The 13,079-nt window shown below is 38.9% G+C and overlaps 1 long non-coding RNA gene across 4 annotated transcripts in view; it reads right to left on the reverse strand.

Annotated features, from left to right (window-relative positions):
• Positions 1 to 424: 424 nt before the first annotated feature.
• LOC129393213 (uncharacterized) overlaps positions 425 to 13,079 on the reverse strand; it is a 32,441-nt gene continuing 19,786 nt past the window's right edge. For all 4 annotated transcript variants that reach the window (XR_008619944.1, XR_008619942.1, XR_008619941.2 and 1 more), the window contains 5 exons: positions 11,764 to 11,961; positions 10,251 to 10,334; positions 2,168 to 2,295; positions 1,479 to 1,545; positions 425 to 1,230 (listed from right to left, as the gene is read on the reverse strand). This is a non-coding gene — a long non-coding RNA (uncharacterized LOC129393213). The remainder of the gene's footprint in view (positions 1,231 to 1,478; positions 1,546 to 2,167; positions 2,296 to 10,250; positions 10,335 to 11,763; positions 11,962 to 13,079) is intronic.

The raw sequence follows: 13,079 nt of genomic DNA on the forward strand, positions 1-13,079 counted from the left end.
GCAACATTTGGGGGAAAAAACTCCCCTTTTCCATGTAGACTACTTTGTCATGTTTGTTAGCAGTTAATTCTATATATGTTTTGTTTTGAATTCTGCATTCTGCTTTATTGATCTTTACACCAATACCACACTATATGTAGCTGTACTAGTCAGGGTTCTCCAGAGAAAAAAAAATCAATAGAAGGTAGATAGACAGATATATAGATAGATATGTATTTTATATACATACATATGAATATATTTATTTTAAGAAATTAACTCATGTATTTATGAAAGCTGCCAAGTTCCAAGATCTACAGTTGTTAAGCTGGAAACCCAAGAGAGCCAATGGTGCAGTTCTAGTCCAAAGAACAGCAGGTTGAGACTCAAGAAAAGCTGATGTTTCAGTTCAAGTCTGAAGACAGGGAAAAAAATGATGTCCCAGTTCAAAGGCAGTCAGGCAAAAGGAATACCTCCTGATTTATTGTGAGTTAATTTTTATACATGGCATAAGGTAAGGGTCAAGTTTTTTTTTAAGTGAAAGCAAGTTTATTAAGAAAGTAAAGGAATGAAAGAATGGCTACTCCATAGGAAGACCAGTGGTGCACACCTAGTTGCCCATTTTTATGGTTATTTCTTGTTTATATGCTAAACAAAGGGTGGATTATTCATGAGTTTTCCAGGAAAGGGGTGGGCAATTCCTGGAACTGAGGGTTCCTCCCCATTTTAGAACATGTAGGGCAACCTCCTGACATTACCATGGCATTTGTAAACTGCCGTGGTGCTGGCGGGAGTGTAGCAGTGCAGACGACCAGAAGTCACTTTTGTCGCCATCTTGGTTTTGATGTTTTGGCTGGCTTCTTTACTGCAACCTGTTTTATCCACAAGATCTTTCTGACCTGCATCTTATGCTGATCTCCTGTCTCATCCTGTGACTTAGAATGTCTTAACCTACTGGGAATGCAGCCTAGCAGGTCTTAGCCTTATTTCACTTAGCCCCTGTGTGAAATGGAGTTGCTTTGATTCAAATGCCTCTGACAATTCCCCCCTCCCTATTATAAGAGAACACTTAATCCTAAGGGTTGTAGACAGATGAAGATCCATTTTCTGTAACTTCTTCAGGCTGAATAGGGGTGATAATATTCCAGCCTAACTATTGGGTCTTTTGCCTTCAGGGTAGGGAGGAGCTCATTCAGAAAGTGCTGGTATGGTGAGGGTTATTTGTAACTGAGTTCCAACAAAAGATGGTACCTGGAAGAGGAATAAGGGTTCAATTTAAGAAAACATTCAGCAAGCATATCCTGCATTCCTACACAAAGAGTACAACAGCAATATATTCCACAACAGTAAAGCAAAATAAGCAAAATTATCCCAAATAAACAAAATTAGAGGCTTTCCATGAACTGGGCAATTGTTGGAACCAAATTGATATGGGGTTGTTAGCTGATTCCAATATGTGCCCAGAATAAGAATATTGATCTGGATTTTATATTACCCACCCTTCTTGGTTCTTCTGAGCAGCAGCCAGAGATCACTGGTTGGTTAACAGAAATAAGAAGAGTCAGTCTAAATTGCAGAAAAAAATTCAAAAACAGTGAATGAGACTAGAATCTAGTAACAGTTGTACCATAGTTCTTGAAACAATTTTTTTTCTCTCTCCAGTTTCCCATTTTTACTAAAGACAAATCACTGTAAGACTGATTTACTTTATTATACTTGGCCTGATTATTCATACAAAGTGCAGCAAGAATAATTATTTTTCACATAGGCTTTTTAAATTGGCTTTGATGGAACTCTGTTCTATAAGGAATCTCAGATAAGACTTTTTTCTAAAGCTGAGCCTAGCCATGGGTTTGTACACTCAAATATCTATTATTGGGTAAATTCCTTTCCTCTTCAGGTCCCAAGATAACTTGGGGGCTCCTGGGACTGTTAAAAAGTGACATTCTTTACTCACAGGTTAGGAACCCTACACAGAGACTGTGTAGACAACGTATAAGGCCAGTGTTTCCAAGGGGCTTTTATTGGCTCTATAAGTCAAGTTTGATTCCTTAAAAGAAAGCACATCATTCCAGTAAAAGCCTTGGTAAAATAACCAGTTTTTCCAATTGTGTCCTGTTACAAATGAAAACAGATTCTTATTGCACTTATGCAAATAACTATGTTTCCATAAGTTAAGAATACTCACAAATAGTTTCCAAATTCTGGAGAAATCAGGTAGAGAGAAACAAACAGGCTCTGAATTTTGTTCACAGGAGTACACTTTACTCAGTTGTTAAAGGCTGCCAATAGCTCAAAAGAAAAATTTTCCAGACTCTGAAAAACAAAACAAAGGATAAGCAAAATTTTAAGCAAAAAGTTAGAAAAGACTACTTCAATCTTCTATTAGTACAGTCCATTAGTACAGGTGCGTGCCTGTAGTCCCAGCTACTTGGGAGGCTGAGGCTGGAGAATCACTTGAACTGGGAAGGTGGAGGTGGCAGTGAGCCAAGATCACACCACTGCACTCCAGCTTGGGCAGCAGAGTGAGACCACAGACAGAGCAGTCAGGTTTTTTTTTTTTTTTTTCAAATTTTGGAATACAGTTGGAAATGCACCATTTTTGGAAAAAGGTACCATTTTCTAAGTAAATTACTTTGCCACTTTTGTTAAAGTCTTAGTTTATTTGTGTTGCTCTAAAGAAATACCTGAGGCTGGCATATATATATGTATGTATATATATACTTATAAAAGCTGTATTTGGTTCAAGATTCTGATGGTTGGAAATTTCATGATTGGGTATCTGCATCTGGTAAGGGCCTCAGTCTTCTTCCACTCATGGCAGACAGCAAAAGGGATCTGATGTGTGCAGAAATCACACAGCAAAAGCAGAAGCAACAGTTGTGTACGGGGGTGTGGGGAAGCTCTTAATAACCAGCTCTTGTGGGAACTAAGAGAAAGAGAACTCTGGGCATTAATCTATTCATGAGAAACCTTCCCCTACGACCCAAACACCTCCCATTTGGGAGGCCTCCTTCTCCTAATACCACCATACTAGGGACCAAATTTCACTATGGTTTGTTTTGGAACAAACAAACCATATAAAAACCACAGCAGGCCAGGTGCAGTGGCTCAGGCCTGTAATCCCAGCACTTTGGGAGACCGAGGCAGGCAGATCACTTGAGGTCAGGAGTTTGAGACCAGCCTGGTCAACATGATGAAACCCCGTCTCTACTAAAAATAAAAAAAGTAGCTGGGCATGGTGGCAGGTGCCTGTAATTCCAGCTGTTTGGGAGGCTGAGGCAGGAGAATTGCTTGAACCCACAAGGCAGAGGTTGCAGTGAGCTGAGATCTCACCACTGCCCTCCAGCCTGGGCAACAAAGCAAGACTCCATCTCAAAACAAACAAACAAACAAAACAAAACAACATAACATCTGACAAGCAACTCATCCTATGTATGTTCTGTTTTAGAACTCTACATTCTGTTTTATTACCACACCATATGTAGCTTTATAGCAAATCTTGAAATAAGCTAAAGTCTTTCAACTGAGTTCTTTTCCAAATCCTTGAATGATTCTAGGCCCATTGCATTTTCATATAAATGTTTCGGTCTGTCAATTTTTTATTGAATCTATGGATCAATTTGGAGAGAAATACCATCTTGACAATATTGAGCATTTCAATTCATGAACATGGTATGTTTCTCCACTGATTTACATTTTTCTTAATGTCTTCCAGCAATGCATTTTTAGTTTTCATTTTCTACACAGGTCTTGCTCAAGTTTGTTAAACTTATCCTTAAACATTTCATGCTTTTTGATGCATTGTAAATGAGACTTAAAAAAATCAGGATCTACTTTTGAAATGACAGAGTAAGGACCTATGAAAATCTGCTTCTCCATAAAAGCAATGAGAACACTAGCCAAAATTAACTTTTTCAGAACTCTGGAAATAAATTGAAAGCTTGCAACAATCTGAGAAGTGATTAGTCAAGGAAAACAGCTAAATTTCTATAAGAACGGTGAGCCACATGGCACTTTAACTTGCTTAATCTCATTATCCTCTCTCCAGTTTTCTTGTCATGGTCTTGGAGGCTAACAGCATTACAACTACATGATCAGCCACTGGAGGGGCAGTACGAGTTTGGAGCTCCTTGAAGCCCCATCTCTAGAGAATTTTCACTATTTGGCTTGTAGAGCAGCTTACTAAAAAATTCAATTTTCAGGGCTTGTCTTTCTTTGATCCAACTCTGAAAACAGCCCTACCTTCAGACATTTGTTATAAACAGTGGCATTAAAAAAAAAAAAAAATCTCAGCTGCCTGAGGCAGCATTACCAGCTGAAGCTAACAATAGGTTGGATAAGAGCTGAAAAGATAAAACCAGGGCATGAAATGACCACAGGGGCCTTTGGAAATCAACTAGGAATCTAGTAGGTTGTGTACATGTCAAGGGTTATGAGCATGTCCAGGACTGTGGGCATTCCCAGAAAAGATCTGAGAAGGCACTAAGCTTTTACCTCTGGTTGATTTTGAGGCTCTGTGCTAGTAGGAAGTGAAGTGTTAGGCAGAGTTGTAAACTGTCTGCCAGAGCATTGAAGTCATGACTTATCGTGGTAAGTGCATCAGCGAAGGCTGTAAGCTTTATTGGTTCAAGGGATTTAAGAAAATCACTACCCAGTCATTAGCTGATCATTAAGCTAACTGAGCGGAGCCTTCAATGACTGCACATGGCAAAACATACAGTTTATGTAATTGGTATGGGAAAAATAACTAAAGAAACAGCAACGACAATGATTATTGTGGAAGGAAGGTATCTGACTTCAGGAAATGACACATAATATTACTCAAAATGGCCAGCTTTTAAGAAAAAGTTATGCAAATAAACAGGAAAATTGACCCATATAGATGAAAAAGCAGTCATTAGAAACTACCCTTTAGGAACTCAGATGTCAAACTTATTAGATATATATTTAAATATCTATTATGTACGCAAAGAACTAAATAAAATTATGTCTACAGAGTAAAGGAAAATAAGAGAATGATGTGTCACCAAATAGAAAATATTGGTAAAGAGGTGAAATTTTACAAACAGAGCTAAGTAGAAATTCTGGAGTTAAAAAGTGCAATAACTGAAATGAAAACTTTACTAGAGGAACTTGAAAGCAGGTTTTAACTGGAAGAAGAAAGAGTCAGCTGACTTGAAGACAGGTCAGTTAAAATACTGAGAAACCAAAAGATTAAAACAATATAGAAAATAAACAGCCTCCGAACTCTTTGCTCTGTGGAATACCATCAAGCATACCAACACACACATAGTGGGAGTCCCAGATGTGGGGAGTGGTAGAAAGCATACTTGAAGAAATAATGGCAAAAAAACTTCTCAAATTAAATTTAAAACATTAACTAGCATATGCATGATTCCCAACAAACTCCAAATAGGATAAATGCAAAAAACTCCACACCTAGACACATTATAGTCAATCTTCCAGAACATAAAGGCAAAGAGAGAACTTTAAAAGCAGCAAGAGAAAATGACTCATCATGTAAGAAGGTTTTGAAAGGATCCCTCAGGGCTGAAGGGTGTGCTCAATGAAGAATGAATTTGGAATGGGAGTCTTACTGTAGAAGCTGGCATTCAATCCTCATTGAGGAAAATTGTCCACTGAATGGCAGAGAAGTTCACTGAGTTATCTGGATTAGAATTGGTCCACAATCCCTGGACAGAATCAAACAACCTTCCAGGATTCAGATGAGCAGAGGTTTGTGGACAGTCATGCAGAAGGAGTTGGGATGGCACTTCTAGCATGAGTATTTAAGTGCATTATATACATTGGAGGACCTCAGTGAGGTGGTCACCAGATTCATGCCAGAGCTGCAAGGTCACTGAGGCACTACGTGCCCTCTCTTGCAGTAGGGACAGTGTGCCACTAAGATGTTTCCTCACATATGCTCAGTTGACAGAAATATATTTTGCACACATATATTTTGCTGTACAAGAATAAGAAGAAATAAAACAGCAGCAAATTGGACCAGAAAGAGAAGCACTCTTGCAATCTCCTTCCAGCATCTAGCACTGACGAAACTTAATATTATGCTCACTATATAGGAGAAATAATTGTAAAGAGTCCAGTTCATTATAACAGAGCACATAGTGAAGAATAAATTTGTTTTTGAGAGGCAATAAATTGATAACTTGTGCAATGATGATATATTGTGGTTTGATTTTCTTTGTGTTTCTTCTCTTGGGTTTATGTCTTTATTCAATCTGATCCAAGCACACTCTGCACACAGATCTTGGATCTATGGATTTATAATTTTTATCAAATTTGGAACAATTTCAACCATCACTTTTTTTTTTTTTTTTTTGAGATGGAGTTTCACTCTTGTCGCCCAGGCTGGAGTGCAATGGCGCAATGTCAGCTCACTGCAACCTCTGCCTCCCGGGTTTGAGCAATTCTCCTGCCTCAGCCTCCTGAGTATCTGGGATTACAGGTGCCCGCCACCACACCTGGCTAATTTTTGTATTTTCAGTAGAGACAGGGTTTCACCATGTTGGCCTGGCTGGTCTTGAACTCCTGACCTCAGGTGATCTACTGGCCTCGTCCTCACAAAGTGCTGGGATTACAGGCATGAGCCACCGTGCCCAGCCTCAACCGTTACTTTTTCAAGTGCCTCACTTTGTTTTCTCTTCTTCTTCTGGGATTCCAATTACATAAAAGTTTGTCTGGTTGGTATTATTCCACAGATCACTGATATTCTGCTCATTCTTCTTCAATATTAATACTTTTCCCCCATCTATATATTTGTATATTTTCTATTGCTATGTCTTTAAGTTTACTGATCTATTTTTTACTGCAGTGTCTAATCAGCTAATAAGTTGAGTTTTTATTTTACATATGCATTTTTCAAGTCTAAAAATTAAATTTGGTTAATTTTTATAACTTCTGTTTCTCTCCTCATTATGTTCATATTTTAAGACCTTGAGCATATACTTTTAAGGTCTTAAGTTTTTAATCTGCTAATCTTATCATCTCTTTTTTCCAAATCTGTTTCTACTGACTGAATATTCCTTTAGTTATACACATTTTTCTGTTTCTTTGTATGTCTAGAAAGTGTTAAATTAATGCTGGATATTGTGATGTTAAATTGTCAAGTGTCTGGATTTTCTTGTCTTTCTTTAAAGTGTGTTGAATTTTACTTTGGCAGTTGGTTAAATTACTTGTACATCAGCTTGGTTGTTTTGATCTTTATTTAAAAATTGGTTACAGTGGGCTACAGCAGCCTTTACTCTGGGGCTTATTTAGACCTACTACTAAGACATGATCATTTTAGGTTCTACATTTATTTTGGTGTCTTTCCACTCTAGATAATTGGAGTGAAAATATCTTCCAGCCTCACCTGAGGCAGGAGGATCACTTGAGTCCAGGAGTTCTTGGCTATAGCATTATGCCAGTTGAGCTTATGCACTAAGTTTGGCATCAATATGGTGAACTCCCAGGAGTGGGGGACCACCAAGTTGCACAAGGTGAGATGAACCAGCCCAGGCTGGAAATGGAGTAGGTCAAAACTCCTAAGTTGATCAGTAGTGGGATGGTGCCTGTGAATAGCTACTGCACTCCAGCCTGAGCAATATAGCAAGATCCCATCTCTAAAAACAAGAAAAAAAATAAAGAAGTAAATGGATAGGTTTAATAGCAATTGAACAAACAGAATATGGGAATGGAGAACTCGAAAACAGGTCAGTGGAAAATAACCACATTGAAGTAAATAGAGAAGAAATAATGGAGAAAATAAAGTAGATGTGAGAAATGCTCAAAACATCCAATGCATATAAATGGAAATAGAATCTGTGATGGTGTATTAGCTATTATTGCTTCATAATATATCACTCCAAAATGTAATGGCCTAAGTTGACAACAATAATGTATTATCTCTTATGATTTCTGTGGAAACTGCGGGAATTTAAAAGCAGCTTGATTGAGTTACGGTTCAAGCTATTTTATAGAGTTGCAGTTAGATGTTGACTGAGCCTGCAGTCATTTAACAGTCTGAATTCAGCTGGAGCTCAAAGATTCACCTCCAAGGTTCTTAAGTCACTTGGCTAGTGTATTAGTCCATTTTTATACTGCTGATAAAGACATACCTGAGACTGGGCAATTTACAAAAGAAAGAGGTTTAATTGGATTTACAGTTCCATGTGGCTGTGGAAGCCTCCCAATCATGGCAGAAGGCAAGGAGGAGCAAGTCACGTCTTACATGGATGGTAGCAGGCAGAGAGAGGGAGCTTGTGCAGGGGAACTCTTCTTTTTAAAACCATCAGATCTGGAAACTTACTCACTATCATGAGAACAGCATGGGAAAGACTTGCCCCCATGATTCAATTACCTCCCACTGGGTCCCTCGCACAACACGTGGGAACTCAAGATGAGATTTGGGTGGGGACACAGTCAAACCATATCATTCTACCCCTGGCCCCTCCCAAACCTCACATCCTCATCCTCACATTTCAAAACCAATCATGCCTTCCCAACAGTCCCCTAAAGTCTTAACTCATTTCAGCATTAACTCAGAAGTCTACAGTCCAAAGTCTCATCTGAGAAAAGGCAAGTCCCTTCCACCAATGAGCCTGTAAAATCAAAAGCAGGTTAGTTACTTCCTAGGTATGGGGGTGGGGGTACAAGCATTGGCCATTCCAAATGTGAGAAATTGGGCAAAACAAAGGGGCTACGGGCCCCATGCAAGTCTGAAATCCAGCAGGGGAGTAAAATCTTAAAGTTCCAAAATGATCTCCTTTGACTCCATGTCTCACATTAGGGTCACACTGATGCAAGAGGTGGTCTTGGGCAGCTTGGCTCCTGTGGCTTTGCAGGGTACGGCTTTCCTCCTGGCTGCTTTCACTGGCTGGTGTTGAGTGTCTGTGGCTTTTCCAGGCACACAGTGCAAGCTATTGGTGGATCTAACATTCTGGGGTCTGGAGGGCTGTGGTCCTCTTCTCACAGCTCTACTAGGTGGTGCCCCAGTAGGGACTCTGTGTTGGGGCTCCAACCCCACCTTTCCCTTCTGCACTGCCCTAGCAGACATTCTCCAGGAGGGCCCCGCCCCTGCAGCAAATTTCTGCCTGGGGATCCAGGCATTCCCATACGGCCTCTGAAATCTAGGCAGAGGTTCCCAAACCTCAGTTCTTGACTTCTGTGTGCTCGCAGGCTCAACACCATATGGAAGCTGCCAAGACTTGGGGCTTGCACTCTCTGAAGCCACAATCCAAGCTCTATGTTGTCCCCTTTCAGCCATGGCTGGGGTGGCTGAGATGCAAGGCACCAAGTCCTTAGGCTGCACACAGCATGGGGACCCTGGGCCTGGCCCACAAAACCACATTTTCCTCCTAGTCCTCTGGGCCTGTGATGGGAAGAGCTGCTGTGAAGACCTCTGACATGTCCTGGAGACATTTTCTCCACTGTCTTGGAGATTAACATTAGGCTCCTAGTTACTTATGCACATTTCTCCAGCTAGTTAAATTTCTCCTCAGAAAATAGGATTTTCTTTTCTATTGCATTTTCAGGCTGCAAATTTTCCAAACTTTTATGCTCTGCTTCCCTTATAAAATTGAATACCTTTAATAGCACCCAAGTCACCTCTTGAATGCTTTGCTGCTTAGAAATTTCTTCCACCAAATACCCTAAACCATCTCTCTCAAGTTCAAAGTACCACAAATCTCTAGCACAGGGGCCAAATGCTGCCAGTCTCTTTGCTAAAATGTAACAAGAGTCACCTTAGGGGGAAAGGCTTGCCCCTATGATTCAATTACCTCCCACTGGGTCCCTCCCACAACACTTGGGAATTCAAGATGAGATTTGGGTGGGGATAAGCCCCCAAACCATATCAGCTAGCAAGTTAATGCTAGCTATTGGTCCCTGTCCATGTGGGCCTTGGGATGGGCTTCCTTATGTGTCCTCATGACATGGCAGCTAGCTTCCACCATAGAGAGTGATCCAAGAAATTAAGAAAAATTTGCAATGATTTTTATAGTTTAGCCTAAGAAACCATACACAATCAAAATCCAGTGTTCTATTGGCCATGTGAGTCAGCTTTGATTCCATGTGGGAGGGTGCTAACCAACAGCATGAATAACAAAGAGCAGTGTAAGCTGACTATGACAGTCTGCTCTTTGATCCTCAATGATTCATGTCCTTCCATCATGCAAAATAAACTCACTCCCTCTTAAGTATCTCAAAAGACTCATCATATAACAGCATTAGCCTAAAGCCAAGAATCTAATCATCAACAGCATTACCCTGAAATCCAGATGCAGTTGAAGCTCCTTGGTTGTTGTTCCTCAAGTGTAGCCTCTTAGAGTAGTTTCCCTTGATCTGAACACCTGTAAACAAAAGAGGCAAGTTTTATACTCCCAAATATCCAAATTACAATGGTGAGGCAGGCATAAGATAACCACTATGGCCCCCCATTAAAAACAGAGGAAATGAGAGGCAGACAGGGCTCATAGGCACATAGAAATATTGAAATCGACCTGGGCACATGTTGTCAATTCACTATTAAGACTCAAACCTATTACTGCCTAGAAATGATTCTCTATGGCACTTTAGGCCCACACTCTGGATTCTTGGTTCAGTTCCACCTCTAAATCATCTTTCCTATTCAACAAATGATAATACACATTTACAGCTGAGTAGTTTATCTCAGCCTTCTTTATGACACTAGAAATTTGGGGTCTAAAGACCTCTTGCCATTTTGTACTGTCTTGGTACATTTTAGTTCATGTACTGTTAACATTAGCACAACTTTTTAAAATTTTGTGGGTCTCCTATGGATCTTATTAGCATTTACTCCATTAGAGATAAGCCACACCCACAAATGTCTATACTGGAAGCCCTCCTGAACCTTAGGCTTCCTCTGGGGCTATTGAAATAAACATCTCCAAGATGCTTAGAAGCCTCAACATTTAACAAAGATCTGCAAACAGCATCCTTCAAATTCTTATAGGACTTTTTATCCTACTAAACAGTTCCCTGAGACATTGCTTTAGGTTTCTTTATACTCTGAACAAAAGATTTTACAGTCATACCATCTGCTTCATCTTTAGATCATATTTTTCCTCAGAGTGCCCTAGATTGATATATGCCTAAAAGTCATTTCTTAATTTTAGCATTGTTTGCCATCTGTAAATCTTGGAATAAGAAACAATTTTAATTTCAAACCCATCATGTTCTGCAATTTTAAATTCTTCACAGTTCTTCCTTTAGCTTTTCTTTCTGCTCTTGTATTTTACTATGAACAGCAAGTAGAAGACAGGCGATACATTTAACACTTTGTCTTGATATCCTCTTAGCGAATTCTTCCAGTTCATTGAGCATATTTAAAATTTTCCATTCTACCCTAGTCAACAATACAAATAAGCTTCCCATCAGTCAATAATATGTCCTCTTTTTTTCAGCTTGCAGTAACATTTTCTTTACTTTTATTTGATTTCCCACTTTATATCCTCATTGAACACCATGCAGTTTCCATTAAATGTCTCTAATGACATTTAGTTTCCACTAATAACTTCCTCATAGTCTTTTCCGCTCTTCTCACGAAACTATCACCATATTTTTAGGTTTTTGTGATGGTGGCACCTCATTTTCGGTGATCAAAACCTGTATTTATCTACTGTTGTGCAAAAAAAAAAAAAAAGTCATCCCAAAGCCGATTGGATTAAAACAACAAAAGTAATTTTTTATTTCTATTGGTTTCTGTGGGTTAGGGATTCATTTTCAACATGGTTGGTACACTCTGGCTCAGGGTCTTACCTGAGATTGCAGCCAGATATAGGCTAGAGCTGCAGTCATCTGAAGGCTTGACCGGGGCAGTGGATTCAGTTATAAAGGCTCTCTTACAAAGCTGGCAAGTTGATACTGGCTATTTTATCCTTTCTATATTGGCCTCTGCATGGGGCTGTTTGAGTGTCCTCTCTATCTGGTGGCTCACTTCTCTCACAGTGAGAAATCCTAGAGAAAATGGGACACTGCAACATCATTTATGATCTTCAGAAGTTAAACACCACCACTTCTGTAGAATCTATATTTACACAAGTCCACTCTAATTCAATGTGAAAGGAACTATACAAGGTTATGAGTACAAAGAGATGAGGATCAATGGGGACAATATTAGGGGATGGGAAATACATATAAGGGTTTGTATACAGAAATGTATTTGAACTTGTCAGCAGGAACAATATCTGTGAGGGAAAGAAGAAACCAGCATTAGGCAGAAGGAACAGTTTAACAGTGACCCCAGCTAAACCCCTGGAGAACTCCGGAGCTGCAAAACTTTTCAAATGTGTCCTGAATTAAGGACAAATTTTATATACCTACATCAAGCAGTCACTGAATGTGAATTCTCCCTGGAGAGTTGCCCCAACCTTGAGCAAGCCATTATATTAATCCAATGGTGATTCTTAGGAAGTGAACAAGCTCTGGACTATCAGAATGCAATATTCTTGGCAAGAGAAGGAGTAAGTACTCAATACTTGAAAGAGTCTTTGTGGTTTACCACAGCAACCTCTACACGATGAAAGTTAGAAGAAAACTGATGAAAATTTATTTTAGTTTGGAAACTAAAATAAAATGGTTACTAATTTCAAATTCCATATTCAGTAAAAAAATATATTTTACCAATGACAGGAAAATATGCATATTTTCAGACAAACAAAATTAAGGGATTTTTTTAATATAAGGTCCTCACTGAAAGTAAATTAAATAAATATCTTCAGCCAGAAAGAAAACATTCCCAAATAGAAAGATAAAAATCCAGGAAGGGAATAAAGAACACCAGAAAGAGGAACTAAATTGGTAAATATAAATGATAATTAATTATACAAAACAATAGTCATATGTGATCTGAGGCTTAAATTATATGTAGAACAATTTCACAAAAGTGGGAGATAGGTAATAGTAAAGGTAACAATTTGTAATAGTTTATTATAAGTCAAGGCTATATATTATGTATCTAGGAGAACTGCATAAATAGTTAATGACATATGATTACAAGATAATAGAAAGTGTAAATGAAATAATCATTTAAAAAGTTTTAGTTCTTAAAAAGGAAAGAAAAATAGAAAAAGAAG

Source organism: Pan paniscus, chromosome 8 (genome assembly GCF_029289425.2).
Source record: "Pan paniscus chromosome 8, NHGRI_mPanPan1-v2.0_pri, whole genome shotgun sequence".
Classification (NCBI taxonomy): Eukaryota; Metazoa; Chordata; class Mammalia; order Primates; family Hominidae; genus Pan; species Pan paniscus.